Source organism: Apostichopus japonicus, chromosome 9 (genome assembly GCF_037975245.1).
Source record: "Apostichopus japonicus isolate 1M-3 chromosome 9, ASM3797524v1, whole genome shotgun sequence".
In the NCBI taxonomy this organism is placed as follows: Eukaryota; Metazoa; Echinodermata; class Holothuroidea; order Aspidochirotida; family Stichopodidae; genus Apostichopus; species Apostichopus japonicus.
The window spans coordinates 26434812-26458667 of record NC_092569.1 but is presented as its reverse complement, the minus strand read 5'-3'; the positions used below and the strand labels follow the sequence as shown (position 1 = coordinate 26458667).

The 23856-nt window shown below is 38.5% G+C and overlaps 1 protein-coding gene and 1 long non-coding RNA gene across 2 annotated transcripts in view; both read left to right on the top strand.

Annotated features, from left to right (window-relative positions):
* Positions 1-23856, top strand: part of LOC139974341 (fibrinogen-like protein A) — a 196080-nt gene that overhangs the window by 128632 nt on the left and 43592 nt on the right. The window lies entirely within an intron of this gene.
* On the top strand, positions 18042-23204 carry LOC139974189 (uncharacterized). Its single transcript, XR_011795420.1, has 3 exons — positions 18042-18392; positions 20080-20294; positions 20990-23204. It is a non-coding gene; the product is annotated as an uncharacterized lncRNA (long non-coding RNA).

The window sequence follows — 23856 nt, the reverse complement described above, 5'->3', positions numbered from 1 at the left end:
CCCCTAATTCGCCATTACTAATGTAAAAGAAACTTTTGACATAATTGGACCTCCATGCTTTTTATACATCTACATGAGACATGTCGTTGTTTACATTAGCATCCCGCGGTATACTGCGCAATTTGAACGGACCGTACGGTACATGATGGCATTCGATGTAATAACCGATGCTTGCTTATATGATATTGACATTGACACGTTGAACGCGCGCTTTGCGCGCGAAAATTTTGGTTATTTTTTCAGGCAAGTCGGACAGTTTTGAGGATTTTCATCCTGGAACGCCATTTTCATGCTCACTGATATGATGTGATATCTGCTGTTTGCGTTACAAATTCGAACAGGCGCGTAGCGAGGAATTTGCCAAGGGAGAGGCGAAGCCTGTAGGCAAATTATCTAAGCGTAGCGCCACCATAGGTTGGCCCGAAGCGTACAAGAAATTTTTGGCCGAAAATGCCTCCCAGATCGCTGGAAATGGCACTACCCAGGACCATTTTTTAGCGCGAAGCGTACAAGCAAATTTTGGCCGAAAATGTCTCCCAGATCGCTGGAAATGACACTTCCCAGGCCTTGTAAGTTGCATCTAAGCACTTTCTATTTTGAAATTACTTAGCGATATCATTTAAAGAAATGCTGAATGGGGGGGGGGGCGGTCGCCCTCATCCCAAAATGCGTCATGTTCCCAGACGACACGGTCGAGTTCGAGACCAGCCACAGTTGGTTTCATAGCACAATTCTACACACGCGTTATGATAGACCTTATATAGTATAGATCATTAGTGAGAGAGGAAAATGGAAACGTCAAAAAATGGAGTTGTCGGTGTAAGGGGTAGGGTGAGGCACACTTTTACGAAATCATTGATCCGTCACTGGCTACCCTTCAGCGCTGTAATGATGTCACGGTTCCTCTTTCTCTTCCCGGTGTCTTCGCGTTTTGCTTTTACTCCCTCCTTTTCTCCTTCTTCTCTCTTTCTTCTTTTTCTTTTCCCTTCCTTCCTCTCCTCCTCCTCTTTTTCCCCTCTTTTTTCCTTTTTTCTTCTCTTTTTTTTCTCCTCTTTTTCTTACCCGGGCGCCCCCAACGCCCCCCCTGGACACGCACCTGCTTATCATCCTATTCTTTCATTAATCTTTGCTTTGTTGCATGTTATTGTATTACACAAGCGTAGGCCTACTCTGCGATAAAATGGTTTTATGGTGCGATTTGTTATTCAGTGTAAACTTTTATGACATTTTCTATGAATCGTGAAATTGAACCGAGTAGAGTAGTAAAGTACATGTCAGCTGTTGCTAAATCTTACTTTTTAATATTATTAATGTATATATATATATATATATATATATATATATATATATATATATATATATATATATAATAATAATATATATTATATATATATAATAATATATATATATATATATTTATATATATATATATATATATATTTATATATATATATATATATATATATATATATTTATATATATATATTTATATATATATGTATAAACCCTTCAGCGAGGTATACAAAAGTACAACTAACAAGACACGATAAAACACAAAGTCTTTAAGGATACGCACAAACGAATAAGAGAACCACACTGAACGGAAGGGAGAAGAGCACAATGAACTGAGGATAAAGACAGGGGATTAGCTGAGGGAGAGAACTGAGGTAAATTAAACTTGGAATTAAGATCTTTAGGGATGAGGGTACCACAGGAGAAAATCCGTCTATTCTCTGCAACAAGATGTTTCTGAAGGAGATATTTCAATATTTTCCTTTAATGTCATATAAACGGGACCGTACTGATATTTCTGATCACCTGGTCCGGCCCTCACACATCCACCCCCTCACAAACGTTAATCAGAACCCGGGAACATACCCTTGCTAACGCAAGAGATGTAACACTTGTAAATGCGTGTTTAAAGACAAACTAACCAGTATTATTGGCCCTAATAGTATACTTTTCTGGTCACCAATCATTTCACTTGCATCTCTAAGTAATGTCGTCTATATTAAATATATATTATTTCGTCTGCACAAATTGTACAGTCTTAATGTGGCGGAGAGTAAACGCAGACTTGCTGACCGCGTCACCGAACATTTACGCCCCATTAAAAAGAATTTCCCTTTTTTTTGCGAATTCCTTTTCCATTAATTCTGTTTGTTTCTTGATAGTGTTTTGGGTAATAAGTGTTATTTTGTTATGTCGTCAATGTTATCGTTGATATAAATTGTAGCAATCCGAATTAAAGTTGATTTTTCATTTGAAGCGAAACATATCAATAAATGGAGTGGAAAAATATTAAAAAGAAGAAGAATTTCCCCGGTTTTCCTACATTGCTGCTCACTTTAACCCTCCATCTCAATGTAATATCAGTCATTTTTCGGTCGTCACGTTTCTCCTGTACAAATATATACATATCTATAAATATATATATATATATATATATATATATATATATATATATATATATATGTATATATATATATATATTTATATATATGTATATATATATATATAAATATATATATATGTATATATATATTTATAGATATGTATATATATATATATATGTATATATATATATATATATGTATATATATATATATATATATATATATATATATATATATATATATATATATATATATATATATATATATATATATATATATATATATATATATACATAAACATAAACATACAGTTCTCTTCTGATTATATCAGATACACCTTCTTCCTTCCTTTTTTAATTAGTTTCCCTCTCATGTTTATGACTATACTTTATATTTCGCCAGGCAGTTTAAAATCCAATTGATACACTGATAAGCGCATTGTTTGTTATCAATGATTATATTTAACAAGGTGATGACGCAGGAAGTGTCGCTTTTCAATTGAGGTCTTTAGTGAGATCATATAGCGATTGTAAATTTTGGCTTTTAGGATATGGAATATATATATACGTATATATATATATATATATATATATATATATGCATCTCACTAAAGCCCTATATATATATATGTATATATATATATATATATATATATATACTCAATAGCAAATAAACCAATTTTATGACTGCTTAGAACAACAGAACATGTTAGAACAAATTATCTATGACATGGTGTTCAATGTCATTCAGTGATGTTTGTTTATCATATGCAGAACAACAGAACTTAGGTGAATAAGTTATCAGAATATATCAAACAATGGATCAACCTGATTATTTTGGCATTCACACAGGAGCCGACGTCATCACTGCCAAATTAAAGTTAAAGGTTTACAGTCTTTTACAAGGCCAAGGCCCCGTCACACGACTTATCAACTTAAGCCCTGGTCACTGGTAACTCGTCACACCCCCTATCTACTTGTCCCCTCAGAGACTTCCCACAGTACATATAGGGTTCAGCCACAAACCGGCGCACGCAACTATATTTACAAGTTACCTCGCAAGTCCCCATTTATACACCTGGGTGAAAAGAGGCAATGGAGATTTTGCATTGCCCAAGGACACAACGTTATGATCTGGTCAGAACCAGATATTTTTCATATTTCAAAGCTGAATAGTTTTGAAAACCGAATAGCTAGAAAAACAAACATTTCTATACCACTCACTTCTTTTATAATTTTGGCCCTATAGGCGATATACCAAGACTGAAGTTATACCTCGAGCTTCCCGGCCTTTAATCCTTTATGATTTATCCGGAGGTAAATGTCTACATATTGCTCTAGTATTCAAGAAAGAGGCTGGGCGATACTATTCAAACCAAACTAGCTGATCTCAACCCTAACCTATACTTACACCGGGTTTCACAATGCTGAGTTTGCCGCGTTTACAACTATTTGTCTATAGTGCAGTTATACCATTCTGGTTGGTTTTAAGTGGTTCATCAGACGAGTTTTTTTTTTTGTAAATGTTATGTTATGTCCAAATTTCAATGAAACAAACAAATGATGATTTGACCGCGTAAAACTTGCTTTTGCTCATAAAATTGAATGATTTAGAACTACTGCCTTGTTAGTTAGATTAGAAGTTTAGTTGGGAAAAGGGTTCAGGAGGGACATCATGTTCCCTATAAAAACAGTATCACATAATGACAGAAACCTCAAACCTTACTGTAACTCTTAAAATAACCATCCAAACCGTTCTATAAACCATTGACACATTTAGAAAGGACAGTTGACACAGGCAAGTCATTTCTTTCATTCACATCCCTCTGAGAAAAAAAATATTGGGAACATTGAACCTCTCTGTCATTTCCATACGTTGTTTGGTATAAAAGTAGTGGCGCTATATCACAATCTTTTCCATTGATCTTTCTTTTCGATCAACCCAACACGTTCCGAAGAACTGCAGAATTTTGCTGGCTCACCGCTGTTCAAATTCTGACACACATCAGACTTTGATTACGTCGGTCACCAATTAGAAACAATGGTAATGTTCCTTTAAATTCCTTGTCAAAAATTTGAGTAATATGGTTCCTTCATGAAAGATAAAATGACAAATGTGATGTCCGTGCACGGAGCTGAAAAGCCGACTAAAATTAGCTGAAGACGAAGACGAAAATCCGTAAGATAAAAACACACACTGACGAAAGTCCGTAGTAAAGTAATAAAACAACTTGTATTTACAGAGATATTTACACCGTTCCTCACAAAAAACACGAAAAACAAGGAAACAAAATAACTGTAGAATGATACACTCTAAACGCTATAGAATGGTTGGATATATACTCGAAATAATATAAACGTACTCGTAGGTCACAAATGGTGATAATTTGACTCGTAAATACCGTGTTGGCTTGTAGGCTTTCAACACCCGAAAACATAAAAATAACCTTTCTATGGAAGGCCGAATAAGCAACTCTGCCACTACAAATACATTATGATGGTTGACATACAAATGCACATGTGCAACCAATGTCAGCCTATCAGCACGTTTGCATGAAAGTTAAAGTGACAAAACATAGCCTAGCCTAACGTGGGCTGTATGGTAGAATACGGTAATTTCGTGCATTCCCTAAATTAGAGTTAAACGTATGTAGCTGTACTGGTAAACAGACACAGCACTGTAGTTGTGTTCTTTGGTCGAATTCAAACCACTTTTCAGTCGCAATTTTATTCTACAAATCTCTCAGTTTAACCAATCCGGTTCCGGTCGGATATTTTTCAAAATCCGGCCGGATATTTTTCAAAATCTTGCCTGAATTATTCCTTAAAAAGGTGTTGGTATTAACTTAAATCAATGTAAACTATTTCCAAAAATTAATAAAAACATTCAAAGTAAGGAAAAATTAGGTTTAACATGTTTAATTTAATTTTCTCAATGGTCTGACCCACTGTTTCTAAAGATCAACCAAAATAATACAACTACTGTAATAATATGAAGCTATATACAACAAATACAGTTTGCAGTGAAATCATTTCTTGCAGCCTTCATCAGTTTAAAATTGTGCAGTTAAAATAGACCATTCATATACTTATCAGTCAAAATACTGTTCCATTGAATCTTTACTTTCCCATTATTGTTGGCATTCTCTTGGATATCTCTTGTCACCATGAAAGTTCCTAAAAGTTCATGAAAAACGTAAATCATTCAGTGTTCTAACGAACATTCAATACCATTTTAAAGGATAGATAAAGATAGATAAGAAGTTTCTTCTTCTTCTGGAAAGATACAATGCTTTTTTATTTATTTTACAGATAATATTGCAGTGTAAAAATTTGTTACCAAATAATGAATAATAAAAGACAATTCTAATCCAGATAGTAGTTTTATTACAACAATTAAACTATCTTTTTATTCAGTATAAAGTATGAGATTTGTGAAATGTAGCTTCCCGTTTTAAAACAAACTTCATAGGTAGTATGCAGTATTTTTCCAGCAAACAAATTTACATACTGTACTGTATCAAGCTTGTCAACAATTATATTGTACAGTAGTTATTTTATTAAAGAATGTAGATTACACCACTTCAAGTCATATATAATCTCATAAATGGGGTCTTAATTTCACCTTCATTATAATATGCATAAAACTCACCTAAGATTTGCTCCTTGTTTCATACTTCTACTTCTTATTAATGACTTTCTTTTGTGTAATGAAAAAAATCCGGTTCCGGCTGGATTTTATCCGGCCGGATTTCATGTACTATCCGGAAAAATCCGGTTCCGTGCATCCCTACACTTGTATAGCAATTTTACATAGCACTTTGCTCTAAATGACCAGATTAGATATTCATTAGTCCTAGTGAGGCAGCAGGCTTTGTTTTGCTTTGACTTTTCTACTGTAACTGGTCTTATCTTTCTAAATGTTAATGCAACCCTTTCAGCTATTTCCTGAAGACAGTTACCACAGAGTTAAATATTAGATGCATTTAAATTGAGTTATTCAACTACCAAAGTACCTTTTTTTGTTTCTATCCTTGATTATAGTCTGTGATGTCTCTTATAAAACGGTCTGTGATGTCACTGTTATACTCTAACACTGTCATGGTATACTTTCCTTTCATTTGTTACACTTTTGTTCCAAATACTTGAAGAAAGTGGATTGTCATTTTTTTTTTGTTATTTTCCATTCAGTGTGTGCTGACTTGAAAGCAGGTGCTCTCGCCAAGAACCTGAAGGTCAAAGGACCCGTCAGGATGCCCACCAAGACCCCCCCCCCCCGGATCACCACCAGGAAGACACCGTGTGGTGAAGGATCCAAGACATGGGACAGGTTTCAGATGAGGATCCATAAAAGGATCATTGATCTCCAGAGCCCGTCAGAGACTGTCAAGCAGATTGCATCCTTTTTCTCTTTGAAGAGTCAAGCCTCCGTCTGGCAGTAGTTAATAGGCTCATTATGCCATTCAATTCCAATGGTCATTAAAGAAAGGGGGAAAAACATTGGCTATTGTGTAGTAAACGATCACATAATTACAATGGTGACTGTCTTTGGTTTAGATAGAAGTACCACATTGAGTTAAAGAAGCCTATTGTTTTTGGTGGATGTCAAAGGTCATTTGGGGTCATCAGCGGTCATATCGTGAAACCCTTGTAAACATGTACACCCTCACTATATATTACTTCAGATTCATGAAGAAAACTGCTCATGTTACATCATCGAAACCACAATGCATTTTTGCCTTCTGGTTGGTTTGCTTTTTGTCCATTGAAGAGATGGAGTGTTCTTAAAAGCAATTCTGACACTTATCATGTGAGTGATGTTCACATTGGGATTTGCATTCCTCTCAATCTCTATTGGTGTGCCGATGTTTTGGCAGAAAAGTATATACCATTATCATTATGTCAATAACTAATGCAATTAATTGTCAAAAAGACCATCGATATGAGTGTCCGTTTGGCCGTGAATATGACAGAACACGTAATGAGGCTTTAAAGTAACCGTTTGTGTCGGGTCAATGACTTTGAGCCAAGCTTACTGGGTATATTACAAACAAGATGATTCCAGCCAGTCAAAGTCATACATCATTATCTCTAAGATTTTCAGTATTGAAAGAGGAAGAAACAAAATGAGTTTAGTATGGAACAACATGAAGACATTTTAGGAAAAATTAATACAAGACAACTGCTCTAATAGGGAAGCTGGTCACTTCGCCGAACAACCATTTTGCCCAACTTCCATTTCGCCCAACCTCACCATTTCGCCCAACCAGCCTGGTCATTTCACCAAACCAGTCTGGTCATTTCGCTCAACCTTAGAGGTTAGGTTTGCATAGGAAACGTTTGGGAATTGTTAACGTTACGGGATACGAACGGAATATTAAGGAAACTTGAGGATGGATCAGTGTTTTAGGGGTTAGGTTTGATAGGAAACGTTCGGGAATTGTTAACGTTACGGGATACGAACCGAATATTAAGGAAAGTTGAAGTCGTGGTTACATTGATACAGTGGTTACATTGATTAAATATAAAACTTCAATATTACGAATTGGTTTTATATTTTACATTTTTTAGTCGGTAGGATGGATCAGTGTTTTAGGGGTTAGGTTTGATAGGTTTTTATGGAGACCGATTCCCCATTTGTTTGTACAATAAGATAACTTCCATTGTATGCATAACCGCCTAAAGTAGTTTAATCCTCCCATTATACCCGAAATAACTGCTCAGACTCCGATCGATATTGAACCAACATCACTTTATTTACCTACCACTAAGTAATATAACCCAAAATAAATCAAATTGAACTAGTGAAATAGAAAAAGTAATATTATTCTGACTGAATATGAGTAAAAAAATGATTGGGCGAAATGACCAGGCTTATTGGGCGAAATGGCAGTTGGGCGAAATGGTTGTTGGGCGAAGTGACAAGAAAGCTCTAATAGCAGGACAATTTTTGAAATGATTGTGGCAAAGGCTCAAATTTCTGTTTAGATGACCAAACTCATCAGCTTTGAAGGTTGTCCCACAGAGGACTAGTCGTTACTCGTTTACATTAAATCAGATTGCTTTGTTGCCAAATAACCCCAGATATGTCAAATGAAAACATTTGTCTCACCCACATAGCTGGTGTTCTCTTCATGAGACCTACACATCTCTCTCTCTCTCTTACGATGTATATATTTGTCATCCTTTGTTACATTGCTAAATATAGTCGAAGAACCAAATTTGTTGTCAGACAACCAAATAGTAAGGCCCTGCGGCTGTCTGGGGGACAACCGGGGGGGGAAGTCCTTAGACATTTACCTAGAAAGGGGCAGGAACGCTGCATGGGAGTGTGATCTCTATGGATGGCATAAGGTCTCAAGGCTTACGACTGGAGCAGGTCTTGCTTTACAAAGGGTAGGTCCAGAGAAAAGATTTGCATGAAGTCCGATCAGAGGAGGTCAAAGGTTACAGATGCCTGTGGCAGTATGACATCACAGATTTAGTAAATGGTAGCCCCCAGACGGTGACTTTCAATACTAGGATATATCTCCCAAATGAAAAAAAGATTATTCATGTATGCCAAAGATAAATTGGTCAGGTATTGTCTCTGTTAGATGTGGGAGGGGGTAGTTAGGGGATTTACACACACCTCTATTTGATTTAATTACATCTTCTACTTCCTTAATTCTGTTTGACCAGACATCGATCAGCATCTAACCTGGCGGCGAGGTTGAGGTCACCATCGCCGATGCATAGACTGGAACCATCAGCCGCCATGTGACTGAAGGCATCCAGTTGTCGCTGATTATGTTTGACATTTTCAGAAATTTATTTCTGCCTGTTTTTGAAACACAGATAATAAAATGAGTGGAACTTGGATCTTGTGATTTTTTTTGTTTTGCCTTTAAGTGGATATTCCAGTAAATCTTCCTAAATTGTCAATAACAACAAAAATCATGAAAGTGTTCTGCACCTGCAGGCGAGAATGTTATCCAGGTAGCTTCTTTACTGTGAAAGACATTTATTTTTATTATAGTTCATTGAACTATTAACAAATATCTTCATGTTTGCAACTAATGTTCTTCCAAAAAAAATTGCCTTTAAATAACACTTGATTAGAACAGAATAAATCATACGCGTGAAAGTGAAAAAAGGTTACCCTATTTAGTCTTACTGCAGTAGTTTGCAAAGTTACATTTTGTTATGTTTACATCTTGTGACAGCTTAACTGGTCTGTTACATTTAAAGAACATTGAAGGACAATTGTTTGTATTGGAATGGGTGTTTCCTTAAATTTTCACAGTGAAAGCATTAATGTTGCAAATTGTCTCAGGGTCAACATTTAGTCAAATATGGTTTATTTCTAGACAGTTATTCTGTTGATTTTGACAAAAAGAGAACAACGTAGAACCAAGTCTTAGTTTCCATGATATTTGTAGAAACTTGTAACGTTAAACGCTACATATTTAGAGTTTCAGCACATGGGTCATTTTGGGAGTCTTGAGGGGTTATTCTGACTTGTTGTGAAGAATTTCATATTCTAAGAAATGAATATTAAGCCTTGACCCTGTTCTTGTTGTAGTACCCACCTACACTCAGACACACATGTAATGTATTGATATTGCGATCATATTGTAATTCATGTAAAAGTAAAGAGCGACCTCTTTCAGATCAGCAAAAAGCATGGCGACCTCCGAAAAGTTCAGACTCTGTTTATATCTACGTAAATTAGACATATACGTAAACATCAAACGTTACATATGGCGACGAGGTAAAGTAAAAACATCACCTATCATCATGGCAGTAGCACTGGACGTGGATACGGTGGCATCGTTTAATATGACGGGCGACTTTGCAAGTATGTCTCCTCGATGGAAACGTTGGAAAAGAGCATTCACCTTTTACATAAAAAGTAGGGGGATAACCGATGACGAACAGAAAACTGCATTACTACTACACAGTGCGGGCATGGATGTACAGGATCTGTTTGAAACGTTGCCAACACTATAACCTAGTACTAATAGTACAGATACGACGAAAACGCAGAGTAAGTACGGGCTTACTATGAAAACATTAGATGACTATTTCACACCAAAGGTCAACGTGCCTTATGAGCGGCACATATTCCGCCAAATCTGAGACAGGAGGAATCTGAAACCGTTGACCTATTCATAGCGCGATGAACGCGACAAGCGGTAAATTGCGAGTTTGGCCAAGAATTAAAGGAGCACATTCGTGATCAAGTGATTGACAAATGTAATTCATCAGCCCTACGGCGTAAATTGTTGACAAAAGGGACAGGGCTAAAATTAGATGATTTACAAGAAATTTCTCGAGCAATGGAAACCGTTGATGCACAGATGAAAGCAATGGAGTTAGAAAGTAACCATGGGTCAAACCATGGATGTTAAAACAGACTCCATGGTCAAACTTGAACACTGAAAAGTCAGAATCAGTTAATCGCGTTCGCCAAAGGTCAAATCAGGTGAGGCAAAGCCTTAAAAGGGCACACCGGAATAAAAATAAAAGGGAAAAGCCAATAATAAAGATAATTGTTGTTATCGCTGCGGTAGAGAAGGACATTTTTCACGCGATTTAAACTGTCCCGCGAAATATGAGTCTGCACAAAGTGTCATTTAATTGGGCATTTTGCGAAGATGTGCAAAACTAAACCAGAACGTTATCAAAAGGGGAAGCAAAAAGGGGAAAGACAGAACCGGAACAGAAAAAATGATGATGACGTCAATCTAGTTGACTTGGCAAATGAAATTGCCTTCGCAGTGACCAGTTCCCGTAAGTCAGACGTAACAGTAGATGTAAAAGTAGGGGCAATTAATGTCGAGATGCTGATTGATTCAGGCGCATCATGCAACATTATCGACAAAAAGACATGGGACAATTTAAAGCAACAACGGATAACCTGCGAGTCGGCAAAAATAGATAAGACTTTGTATCCATACGGAGGCGGAAAACCTTAAAGTGCTAGGAAAATTTGCAACGACAGCAAAGATCCGCGAGTCTAAAACCGAAGCAACATTCTATTATCGAAGGAGAAGGCTGCCTTCTATTAGGAAAGAGAGCGCAATCGAGCTGAATGTGCTTAAAATCGGACTTAACATTAACCAAATAAAGAGTGCACAGGATATCCCTGCACAATACCCGCAATGTTTTGAAGGATTCGGCAAACTAAAAGGATATCAAGCGAAAATCCACATTAATCAGTCTGTGAAACCGGTAGCACAAAGCGTATGCAGAATTCCATTCAGCCTCCGACCAAAAGTTAAAGACAAGTTGAAGGAACTAATGGAACAAGATACCATCGAAGAAGTTAGGCCCTACACCTTGGGTAAGCCCGGTAGTTACAGTTCCTAAATCTGGGGCGATATCCGATTGTGTGTGGACATGAGACTAGCCAATGACGCGATCATCCGGGAAAGGCACCAGATCCCTACGGTTGAAGAAGTTCTCTACGAAATGAACGGTAGTTCCCTATTTTCCAAGCTGGACCTAAAAATGGGGTTTTCACCAGATCGAGTTAGAGGAGAGTTCTCGGGAAATTACAACATTCGTCACACATGCTGGACTATTCCGGTACAAGAGGTTTATGTTCGGAATTAGCTCTGCTCCTGAAACGTACCAACACATCATACAGCAAGTCATAGCAGGATGTGAGGGAGCCCACAACATATCTGACGATATAATTGTTCATAGGAAAGACGAGGAACAACACAATACCAGATTAGTTAAAGTACTGGACTGTATCTCTAAAGCAAGTTTAAAATTGAATAAGGACCAATGCCAATTTGGTCTTGATAAACTTACATTCATGGGTCATGATCTCTCAAGCAATGGGGTCAGTGCCAGTGATGTGAAAATTCAAGCAGTAAGAGAAGCATGCAGGCCTACTAATGCAAGCGAAGTGCGTAGTTTTCTTGGATTAGTCCAATATTGTGCGCGATTCATTCCAGATCTTGCGACCGTGTCTGAACCACTAAGGCGACTGACAAAAAAAGGGTCATATTTGAGTGGGGCCCAGACCAAAACAAATCATTTTGCAATCTTTGACAAAGGTTGAAATGCTAGGTCATTTCGACCCAAATGCTAAGACCAAAGTCATAACTGATGCAAGCCCAGTCGTTCTAGGTGGTATATTAGTGCAAATTCAAGCAGGCCAGCCCCGCATAATAGCGTATGCGAGTAGAAGTTTGAGTGATGTTGAGAAACGTTACTCGCAAACTGAGAAAGAAGCATTAGGAATCGTGTGGGCATGTGAAAGATTTCATATATATCATTATGGTATTTCATTTGAGTTGCTGACTGACCACCAACCTCTCCAGTATATCTGTGCTAAAAAGGCAAAACCATCAGCTCGAATTGAGCGATGGGTCCTGAGGTTACAGTCATATGACTTCCAAGTAGTCTATAGTCCTGGCCCAAGGAACATGGCTGATTGTCTCTCAAGGTTAATTTCCAAAATGGGGGCAAAATCGAGTGGTCAAAACATAGGGGAAGAACATATTCGGTTTATTGCTAGTCATGCAATTCCAGTGGCGATACCAATTCAACAGGTAGAAAAAAAAATCATCAGTGGATCCAGAAATATCATTGTTAAGAAAATGTGTCATAAATGAAAACTGGACTGACATTCCAAAAGGGTACAAAAGTGTGAGGGTCGAATTGGCAGTGTTGGGACAACTAGTTTTAAGGGGCACCCGCATTGCCATTCCACAATCTCTTCGTGCTCAAGTGATAAATTTAGCACACGAAGGCCATCAAGGCATAGTTAAAAGCAAGCAAAGGTTGCGTACAAAGGTATGGTGGCCTGGAGCCGACAAGGACATAGAACGAAAATGTACATCATGTCACGGCTGTCAGGTGATTGGTAAGGCAAATTTCCCTGAACCAATAAAGTCGACACCATTACCGACAGAACCTTGGCAACATTTGGCAACTGATATTCTGGCCCATTACCTGCTGGATCATATTTGTTAATAACAGTTGATTACTAAAGTAGATTTTTCGAAGTAGACATCCTGAAATCCATAACTACTGAAAAGGTTATTGAATGTTTGGAACGCATATTTTGTAGATTTGGCCTACCAGAGAGTCTCAAAACTGACAATGCATCTTACTTCACTTCAATTGAATTTGAAAACTTCTTGAGTACCTCAGGAATTGAACATAGAAAGAGTACACCGTTATGGCCTCAGGCCAACGGGGAAGTTGAAAGGCAAAATAGGACGATTTTAAAAGTACTCAAAATCGCACAGATTCAAAAGTCTGACTGGAACTTGTTAAATAACTTTTTGCTGGCTTATCGTTCCACCCCACACTCTACAACAGGTGTGAGCCCTGCAGAGAGTCTTTTCAAAAGGTCACTCAGGACAAAATTACCTGATGTGAAATTTTCCCAAAGTCAGGAAGAAAACTTGAAAGACAGGGATACTGAAATGAAACAAAAAGCAAAGGATTATGCTGATGTAAAACGACATGCTAAAACTAGTGACATACAAATAGGCGATCATGTACTTGTAAAACAAAAGGAGCAAACAAGTTGACTGCACCATTTTGTGAAGTGCCGTTTGAAGTGGTTGACAGAATTAATAGTCAAGTAACTGTTGAATCCCCAGAAGGAGTTCAATACAAAAGGAATTCCGCTCACCTCAAAAAGTATCAAACTGATGAAACTCATTCGGATAGGAGTGCAACTCCACAACAAGGCTGAGAGTACACCTACCCGACCAACTCGTATCAGAAAAGTTCCCAAAAGATTTGAAAACTTTGCAACCGAGTTGAAACCATAGACTAGCTAAATAGTTAGTTATGGAATAGTTGTGTTTAGCAACAATCAAAATTGGTATCGTTTTCAAACGGTATTTCACACGTTTTAAGTTTAAGTCTAAAAGGGGGAAGGGATGTAATGTATTGATATTTCGATCATGTTGTAATTCATGTAAAAGTAAAGAGCGACCTCTTTCAGATCAGCAACAAACATGGCGACCTCCGAAAAGTTCAGACTCTGTTTATATCAACGTAAATAAGACATATACGTAAACATCAAACGTTACAACACACCACTGTGAAGTTGCCTCGCATCTCGATAAGGTAACCATGAAACATTCGTTGACTGTTTCAATCAATCAGCGGGGAGCGTAAACCCTGCGCAATCCCTATTTGACGGCTTCAAAGCTTAAACAAGATGAATACATACATGTAACCACGTAATGTCAAAACTCTTGGTTTGGTCCTGGTCAAAATTACTATGGCGAGATTAAAGGAAATTCTTTATAGCGCCCCCATTTAAACCCATAACTAACTGACAGAGAAGTTTTAGTGAAATAGCGTCCCCAGTTTGTCGATACTCGTCAAACTACCACAAGGGATGCATTTGTTCGTCAATGGTTTTCTACTACTGGTCAAGGGTGCAACCCAGAGTTCTTCTGGGAAAGGCGGGGCTTCTCACACAGCAAAAATCGGGGAATGTTGGCCAGAGTCACCTAAAGGAGAACCTGTCCACGAAAACCAAACTACTGATCCACCGTCTTAACCCAAGTCACTTGCTGTGAGACTACTTCCTAGGTATTACAGGGCAACCCCTCCCTTCCCGAATTCTTTACAGAACAATGGGTCCTGTGCGGACGTGGTGAATAGACAAACGTGGTACTTTCCTGAGCACTGGGTTGACTCCTGCCTAAGCCAGCACACCCAGTCCCCCCCCCCCCATACAAAATCTAATCTGTGACGGGGTACTTGTTTGACGCCTTTAATTTGCCACAAGGACCCTAAAATGTCACCTGTTGGTTACCCTTTGAGAGACATTTCCTCATTTTGACATCTAAATGTCAAGATAGACTTTCGCGAGCGACTCAAAGAGAAAAGTCGACATTGATATAGAATAGTTAAAACGTCGATGATGTTTTACTTTTGGGAACATTTAACGCAGTTGACCTTCAAAGCAAGCGCATATAATTACATACACAATTGGACCTTTCGATATTCTTTTAGATCAGGACGCAGACACCATTTTTGTACAGTGTGATTTGATTGATTTATTTCTACCAATTCAAAAGCAAAAATATACATATAATACAATAAAAAAAAATGTGAAAGTAACAATAAAGAAATCGAAATAAAGCAATACATTATTATACTATAGGATGTCATACTAGACTTACCGTCCATCCTCCTCCGTCAGTCATATTTTACATTTACAATATATCTTCTATATTATAGGATGTCACACTAGACTTACCGTCCATCCTCCTCCGTCAATCATGTTACAGAAGACATCAAATGACGCCCCATTCCAGTTAGTTGGATTGATGGTGTAGATGCCATTGGTAGTAAAACCAGCATTGAAGACATCCGAGCAGTCGATAACTAACGAAGCGGTGGAAGGAAAAATTAATACTTCAAAAGGCAACGTTTCGAGATAAATCATCTCCAAATTTTTACATGAAACACATACAATTTGTATAAAATATCTAAAGCCGGATCTCGAAAGAGATGCTTTGAACAGACTGTATCTCTTTTGAGATCCGGCTTTAGGAATCACAAATGATTTCGAGTTGGTTAGCATCATGTTTGATCTCTAGAGTAAGGTAAAAATATGTCACCAAAACCGAAACTAGTATTGTTCGATACAGGTGACAAACGCCTACAGTGGAATTACGACCTTCCTTACCGGTTTCGAACCTCTGTACATACAATCAGCGTCCATAGCCTAGTGGTTAGGGTGTCCGCGTACAGAGCGGAAGGCCCGTGGTTCGAATCCCGGTGGAGGCTGAAAGTTTTTTCACTGTTCTTGATTTTCCAACTCATTACGATTTTCATTTATATATATTCATTTGCCTTTGTCGTTTACCTCCATTGCATTAACACACATATATAGAGTAGGTTGGCGTCTATCTTGGCGCAGAGTGCTCTTTGTCCATTGGACAGAGCGGAATATATGTTGATACTAGATGAGACTAGTGGAACACTAGTAGTTGTAACTCGGAGTTTCACGCGTTATAGCGATCTTCAGACAACTGGTAGCTTCAAGATATGATATGATACACCTCGTATTACGCTTCCACCCGAAGGTGCTTCAGCAGACTAAGGAAATCCTTAGTCGGAAATCATTGAGGTTCCAAGTTTTTGTGTGTAGAAGGACACCGGCGAATCTCGCCTTCTCTTTTCGAATAGTGCTGTTATAGTGAATAGTTATGCTCCATGATAAGATATGATACACCTCGTATTCTGCTTCCACCCGAAGGTGCTTCAGCAAACTAAGGAAATCCTTAGTCGGAAATTATTGAGGTTCCAAGTTTTTGTGCGTGGAAGGACACCGGCGAATCTCGCCTTCTCTTTTCGAATAGTGCCCTGAAATAACGAGGCAGGGGTGTATAGTCCTGCTCCCGGGACCGCAATTTAACGTCCCCTCCGAAGGACGTGAGTACCGCTTCCCACGTGTAGCCACTTTCCTACCACGAGAAAGGAGCGGGGTGAAAATTGGTGTCAGTGTCGACACCGAGGTTTGAACCAGGGACCTCAGGTACTGCAGACGTGCACTCTCCCGTTCTGCCACCTCACCGCTCATTATGCTCCATGAATATATAGGATCCTCGTCGGGATTACCGGGGATTATGCGGTTGTTGGTGTATTGTTCTGCCGGTGTATTCTCTTTTGCGTCCGTTCTTTTGGTGGGTTTGTAAGACTTTCTTCGGTGTTCGGCTGTTGGTGTATTCTCTTTTGCGTCCGTTCTGTTGTTGGGGTTTTTTGCCTTCCTTCGGTGCTCGCTCCTAAGTTGTGTGTGGTTCTCTTGACGGTGTTTGGTGGTTGGACTGGAGTTGTTTATGTAGAACTTGTTTTCGTGGCGACACTTCGATATGAGCTCTGGGCGTTTGTTCAGGAGGGTCCCTTTGTCTGCGTTGATAATGATGAGTTTTTCAGTGAGACAGAGGTTGCACCGCTTCGACTCGTTGCTGTAGGCTTTGGCTCTGCTGGCGATCGACCAATTGATAGTGAATAGCTGGTTGTTCTGTTTCAGCTGCCAGATGTACTTCGAGAGTTCCGTTGCGTTTTGGTGTTTTTCGTGGTTGAGCGACATCTTGTGGTTACCGTATCTGAGCTTGAAGGGGGGTTCTGTAAGGCCGATGTATGTCTTGCAGTTGTCGATGGTTTTCACTTCCGCCTTGTATATGATGTTAGATGCCTGGCAGTTTCCATTTAGTGGGCATGTGTCTTTTTTCGGCAGTTGCAGGCTTCCTTTTCTTTCGATGTGTGGGTGGCTGCTATACGTTTGTTGTGTCCTTTGATGATGCTGGCGATGTTGGGCATGCAACTGTAACTGACTTTCACGGTGTTTCTGTTAAATATCTTGTGCAGTTTCGATGTCTTCGGGAAGTGTTTGTTGATGAGTTTCAGGAATGTGCCTCCTATGTTAGTGGCTACGTTGCTGCTAAAAGGTGGGTTGAACCAGATGATGTTGCGCCTTCTGTTTCGGTTGTTCTTGGTAGATTGGTGGGCGATGTATGAGAGACCCTCGGTGTAATTACTTGACTTGAGTGCTTCCTCGTAGGCTGGTGCGGCTTTCTTAAAGATCTCCTCGTCGTGGGAGATGGCGGAGATACGTCTGCTGATTGAGGCAGGTAGGGACCTGATGATGTTTGGTGGGTAAGTCTTGCTCTCAAAGTATATCCCCCAGTTGGTATATAAGTTGACTTGACCTACAGGCATCCGTAGTTTTCTTGACAGCGGCAGTAGCCTGTATTCAGTGTATACGCTCTACACTGTGTACACTGTATACGGCAGGGCTAACGCTAAAGCATACCCGTAGGCTGCATTGCATGCAACCCAATAACAGTTTCGGCTAAGATGATGTGTAGTATCTATTCCCACTCGATGCAAGGGGACTGGGCTTGAGATCGGGTCAGTCGTTCGGTAATTTGGTTTTCGTGCCCAGGTTCTTTCCTTGTTGACTTTTTCATAAAGAAGTACCGTTAAACCGAAAACGTCTCACCAACAACTTCAGGTAAGGTCCATGAGATTAGTCAATAAAGTTTGGTGATATTAATAACGTTGATATTATAACGTTGCCGCATACAGCTTCACGTAATTTGTTCATACACATATTCCAATACTATAGTCTAGACTAGCTTCTACTTCTAGCCTAAAACTTGTAAGGCCTAGCCTACGTTCGGCTGTAGCCTAGGGCCATAGTCCAAGTCCTAACACTACCTTAGCATTGGGTCAAGGGTAAACTGGTCTGTAGTTACAAATTACAGCTACAAATTAATACCAACTGCCAGAGAAATTAGATTTCAAGTAGGTCAGCTTAACTTCTTAGGCTACTGTGCATGTATGTATCATATACTGTATGGCCTTAGATTTTGCTGGACAATGTTACTGTACATTGCCCTAATCATGACCAGATACTGTAGCATGGTGGGCTTATAATTGACGCACTTAAGGATTTGATCAATGATATCTATCAAGGAAAAATCCAAATTACTCAACTATGTGTTTTTCATATGCGTAGTTCCTCAGAAATGTTCTGATCTCAAAATATTTAAGGTTCTGTGCTTATGCACCGTACAATTGAGCAGAATTTGACCACAAAATGTCTGCCGTGTCAAGTTCTTTCATACCCCTAAATTGACACATTCGTCGATAAGCTAACTGTAGTGTAGGCCTTAGTATACATCCATTGACTTCAGATGCTGTTTGCTATGCTCTGAGCCACTAAGCTAGTGTTATCATATTGAGGTAATGTTGGGTATTTTTAGGGTGTAAGATTTCCAAATGGCCAAAAAATGTGCAAAACTGGGGGGAGGGTGTTAAAAGCTTAAAAAATACCACAATTTGGGCAGCAAATACCTTAAATGGATTCAAACTCATGAAATATGTAATTCTGTTTGACTGCAAACAAGTTTAGGTGGCCTGCTGTATCATTGCTAGTAATAATTTAAGGTGCGTCAATTACGGGGGTGCGTCAATTATATATGAAGCCTTTACTATACTGTACAGTAGCTATGCCTAGATTATTAGAGACTGAAGTCACCATGCAAATGCAACTTAGAAATAACCTGTATTGAAGAGATGCTATAAGTGCTAGAACTTTTCAAAAAGTTCTTGGAAGTCTTTACTCTCCAAAATATTCTCAGACATTCTAAACACCACTGTACTGTAAGATGTCTGAATATCCCAGTGAGGGTATCAATAAAAACAGTTAAAGGATATAATACTTGAAAATCCAGCATCAAATTTGGACCAGTGCAGAATACTGTACCTTTAATCTAAGTCTCTCAAATGATACATTGTGTTTCTTTTGTTTTTTATTTATAACTAGCCAAAATTTGTACAAAATAACAATGCCATGCGTCCAAAAGGTTATTGAGTCAGCACAGTTCCATAATGTAACTGTTACAAAAGCAGAGTGCACCTAATTAAAAGTTAACATCTTCCAAAAATCTATATAACACAAAAATTTGATAAAGCCTTCTATCCCCTCCCTTGCATAAAAGTAATTTTGTTAAGTCTATTTAGATCCATAAGTAATACCAAGTTGACTAAATGTGCAATATTCAGTGTTAAAGATCTGAGCTCTGTATTGGCCCAAAATATATTGGAGAGAAGTGTACAATAAAAATTGAAATAATGCACATCTACGCTCTGACCATTTGATATTTATTTGATTGGCACTGTTAATGTTTTCTCAGACAAATTTGATGATCAACATTCTCAAGATGAATGACAACAGCCCACTATCCAAGGGAATAACACTGTACGATGTAGCTGCCATGCAGTAAAAAAGTCAATGTTGGAACGGTAGCAATCATAGCTAGAGCACAGATGCCGTCTGGGACAGACTGGTGTGGTGACCTACTGCATCATTGACAGCAAAATGGAAGATATTTTCTGAATTAACCAAAAAGTAAGTAAATATTCTGTAGGTTTGACATCGCATAAACTTGATACCATAGGACTCTATTATCTCAAATACGAGTAAAATCTGAGATAATTTATTCCAAAGTTATGGAATGAAGAAAGAAACAATCAGAAGGGATGAAAACTTTTGTATGATCTGGTTAATGTGGTGGTATCTTTTCCTCTATCTCCATAGTATTTAACTAAACTAGAGCTATATCCACTCTCTGGTTTTTCACTCTTAAAGGTCAATGCAGGACAACACCAAATTGTCAGGCTAGGTCCACATAAAATGTACATGTATATTTAAATTTTGAAATCTTTACAATTGGTAAAGCTTAAATGACTTGCAACTTTTAAAAGCACTTGCTATGGTAGGGAGCTGTTTCAGTTCCAATTGAATGCATGGCTGCATAAATAAAATGTGTAATGTTGTATACAAGGCAAGATGAATCAAGAATTAAACGAATTGAAATTTACAGTGAAAATATTATATGAAAGGTTGTGAGATGATTAAAATATTGGCTGAATTACAGGAGATTTAGTTTTGTAAAGCAGTCCATTGTTTTCTTCATTTGTAGAGTGTGAGGTCATGTGAGGTCTATTCAGTAATCGCAAAACATTCCAAGCTATATTGCGCGTGCTATAATTGGGACCAAATCAGCATATCTTTAAGAGAAAGCTTTCTTTTTGTACCAACAGATGGATAGATCTACAGGCTGATACAGCAATGGATATGCTCTAATTAGAAATGCCAGGCAAGATTATCACACATTTTACAGTGGGGTGAATACAATCATCAACCAAGCTTTTCATCATGCTGTACATAGTGGTATAGCTCCTTGTTGGGCTTATCAATTAAAAGCTTGCATAGAAGCCGATGCCAAGCAAAGCAAAAGTATGTCCTGTAAATCGCGAAGTAGATTCACACGTCTCATGTACATCCTCTGGGACACAGCACATCCTTCAATGGAGTTAGGAAGTTGCTGGGAATAGTTGTTGGATTGGCACAGTAATATAGTATTTGCTTCACATAAATGCAGAGCAGTAACAGAAAACTAACTAGTTCCAGGATATGTTACACTGTTACACCATATAAAAGGTAGAGGAAATTAATATGATAAGCTTCAAGCAGACAGAACCAAGAGAATGCAGACCAGTCTTCATGGGAAGTCTTCTACATATTTAACTGTATGAATGGACTCATTCTTTTGCAATGTACTTCTTCAAATATTTTAGTTTGGTGACATTGTGGCACCACATGTTTTTGTAAGTATTAGGGAACATTTGCAGTTGCTTGTCAAGAACATGGAACTTGTTATACAACTGAAGTGGTCCTGATGCTTAAGTGTTGAGGTTACTTGATATATTGCTGCCTTACCTTGCTTTAACTGTTCTTAAATGCTTTTCTCATGTTTTTAGATGTTTTAATTTTGTATTCCAAGCAAGATCAGCAAGCCATAGTTCAGTAATTTTCAACAACCACCACACAGATACTTGTGCAGGACTAAGGGCATTTGTTAAGCAGATTACTATTATAAAAATCTTTCAAACTTTTATCCCTCAAAATCTCCAGGGGTACAATGCATTGTTTCTGAACCACAGTTTCACAATTCTACAGTGGGGTTCAGGGGTTATGCTATGGGAAAAGTTTACAATATTAGGCATGACTTAATTACTGAAAGTTGGTGGTCTTTTATTACACTAAGAACCAGTTTACTCTTTAAACAAAATTAAATTATTTCGCCTCAAAATTGAGGGGAGTGAATACAGCAAAGGCACATGCAACTAGCACCAATGTCATGGAAACCTAGTGCAGCCCAATCAAACATACTGTAAAACCACAATATTTGTAATTATAGGTATGAAATTGTGCAATCCAGGGGTATTGTGTATCATTTTGTCCCTCCAAGCATGGAAACTCCATGAAATTGTGGTAATTTGCATTGGTTATGGTATTAGATACAGCATATACTGGTAAGTCTAGATAAATACTTGAAGTATGTTAGCTCCCAAAATGTTTCTCATGTATGAGATAGGTCAGTAAATTGAGGTCATGAAATAGTGCAAGTATCCTGGTTTATGTGAAATTAATCTTGTGGAAAATATAAACTGGGATTGAAAATGCAATCAACTACTTGAATATGATTGTACAATTTTTATTGTGTCTCGTCTTTCAATATCATGCTAATCTCCACTACTGCATGTGTTTGGTAATAAGCCAGATTTCTGGGTAGAAGTTTAAAAAAACAAATCGTCAACAATTTTTGATGAATTTTAAGCAATCACATTCACTGCCTATATCTCTGTTTATGTTTTGAGTCAGCAACACAGTATACTGTACAGTAGTGTACAGAAAGGGACACTTTCTGTTGTACTCCTGATCAATTGAAAATTGTTTGTTGTTTGACTTTTTGTAGCAGTATTCCTCTGAGGAGTGAAACAAATTAAACATACAGTTAACAGTTGCAACTGCGCATGCATTTATACATTACTTAAATTATGTTCTGATGCAATTCATGTAATATTCACTGTCGATTTTAATTCAAAACTGCCAATATACCATTAGTTCCTGAGCCATACTTTTTTTGCTTTTTGCTGAGTGTATAGTATTTTGTCAAAAACATAAACGTGGAGGGGCTGCTTTTCATCATTCCCTGAACAGGCTTTACCCAATTTGTTAACTATAATTGTAACATATCAAAATGTCTGGGGGACTTGCTGCAGTGCTGACAATTTTCAAATATTTCCATGGTTCCACCAGGGATGTTAGAGATAGACAAACAACATTTAAGCTTTCTTTAACATTTGGTTTGTGCCGACAATACTGTTTTGGGTCCAATACTAATACCTACATAGGGTGACAAGACAAAATCCCCCGGACAAAGTCCCCCTAGGACAAAATCCCCCAGAGCCAAAATCCCCCTGGACAAAATCCCCCTAGACAAAATCCCCCTAGGACAAAATCCCCCCAAGCCAAAATCTCCACAAGCTATAAAAAATCCCATAAATTCTTTACAAAACTGCGTCATCCCGGTCCCCGGTATCGTCATCTGGTACCGTCATCCGGTACCCTCACCGGTAGTTCCATTGGTACTCTCAGTGGTTCCTGGACCAGTACTCCGACCATAACCCGACCGGTACCCTAATAGTGAGCCTGACAGTTACCCCCACCGGTACCCCTCCCTGACCAGTACCCTAGACTTTACCCCGGCCGGTACCTTGACCGGTACTCCAACCGGTATCCCAACTGGTATCCTGAAAGGCACGCTGACACGTACTCTGACATGTACCCTTACTAGTACTGGTGCAATAAACTTTGACCAGTACCTTGACCGGTCCCTTAAATGTCACACCCATGGAGCTATATCCCATGGCCACACTAACAGGTAGCCTCGCAATTACCCTCAATGATCTCCCGACCAGTCCCTGACCAGTATCCTGACCAGTACCCTAACCAGTACACTGAGTGGAACCCTGACTGGTAGAGTGACCAGTATGATGACCAGTACCCTGACCAGTCACATGACCAGTACCTTGACGGGTACCCTCACAGGTACCCTAACAGG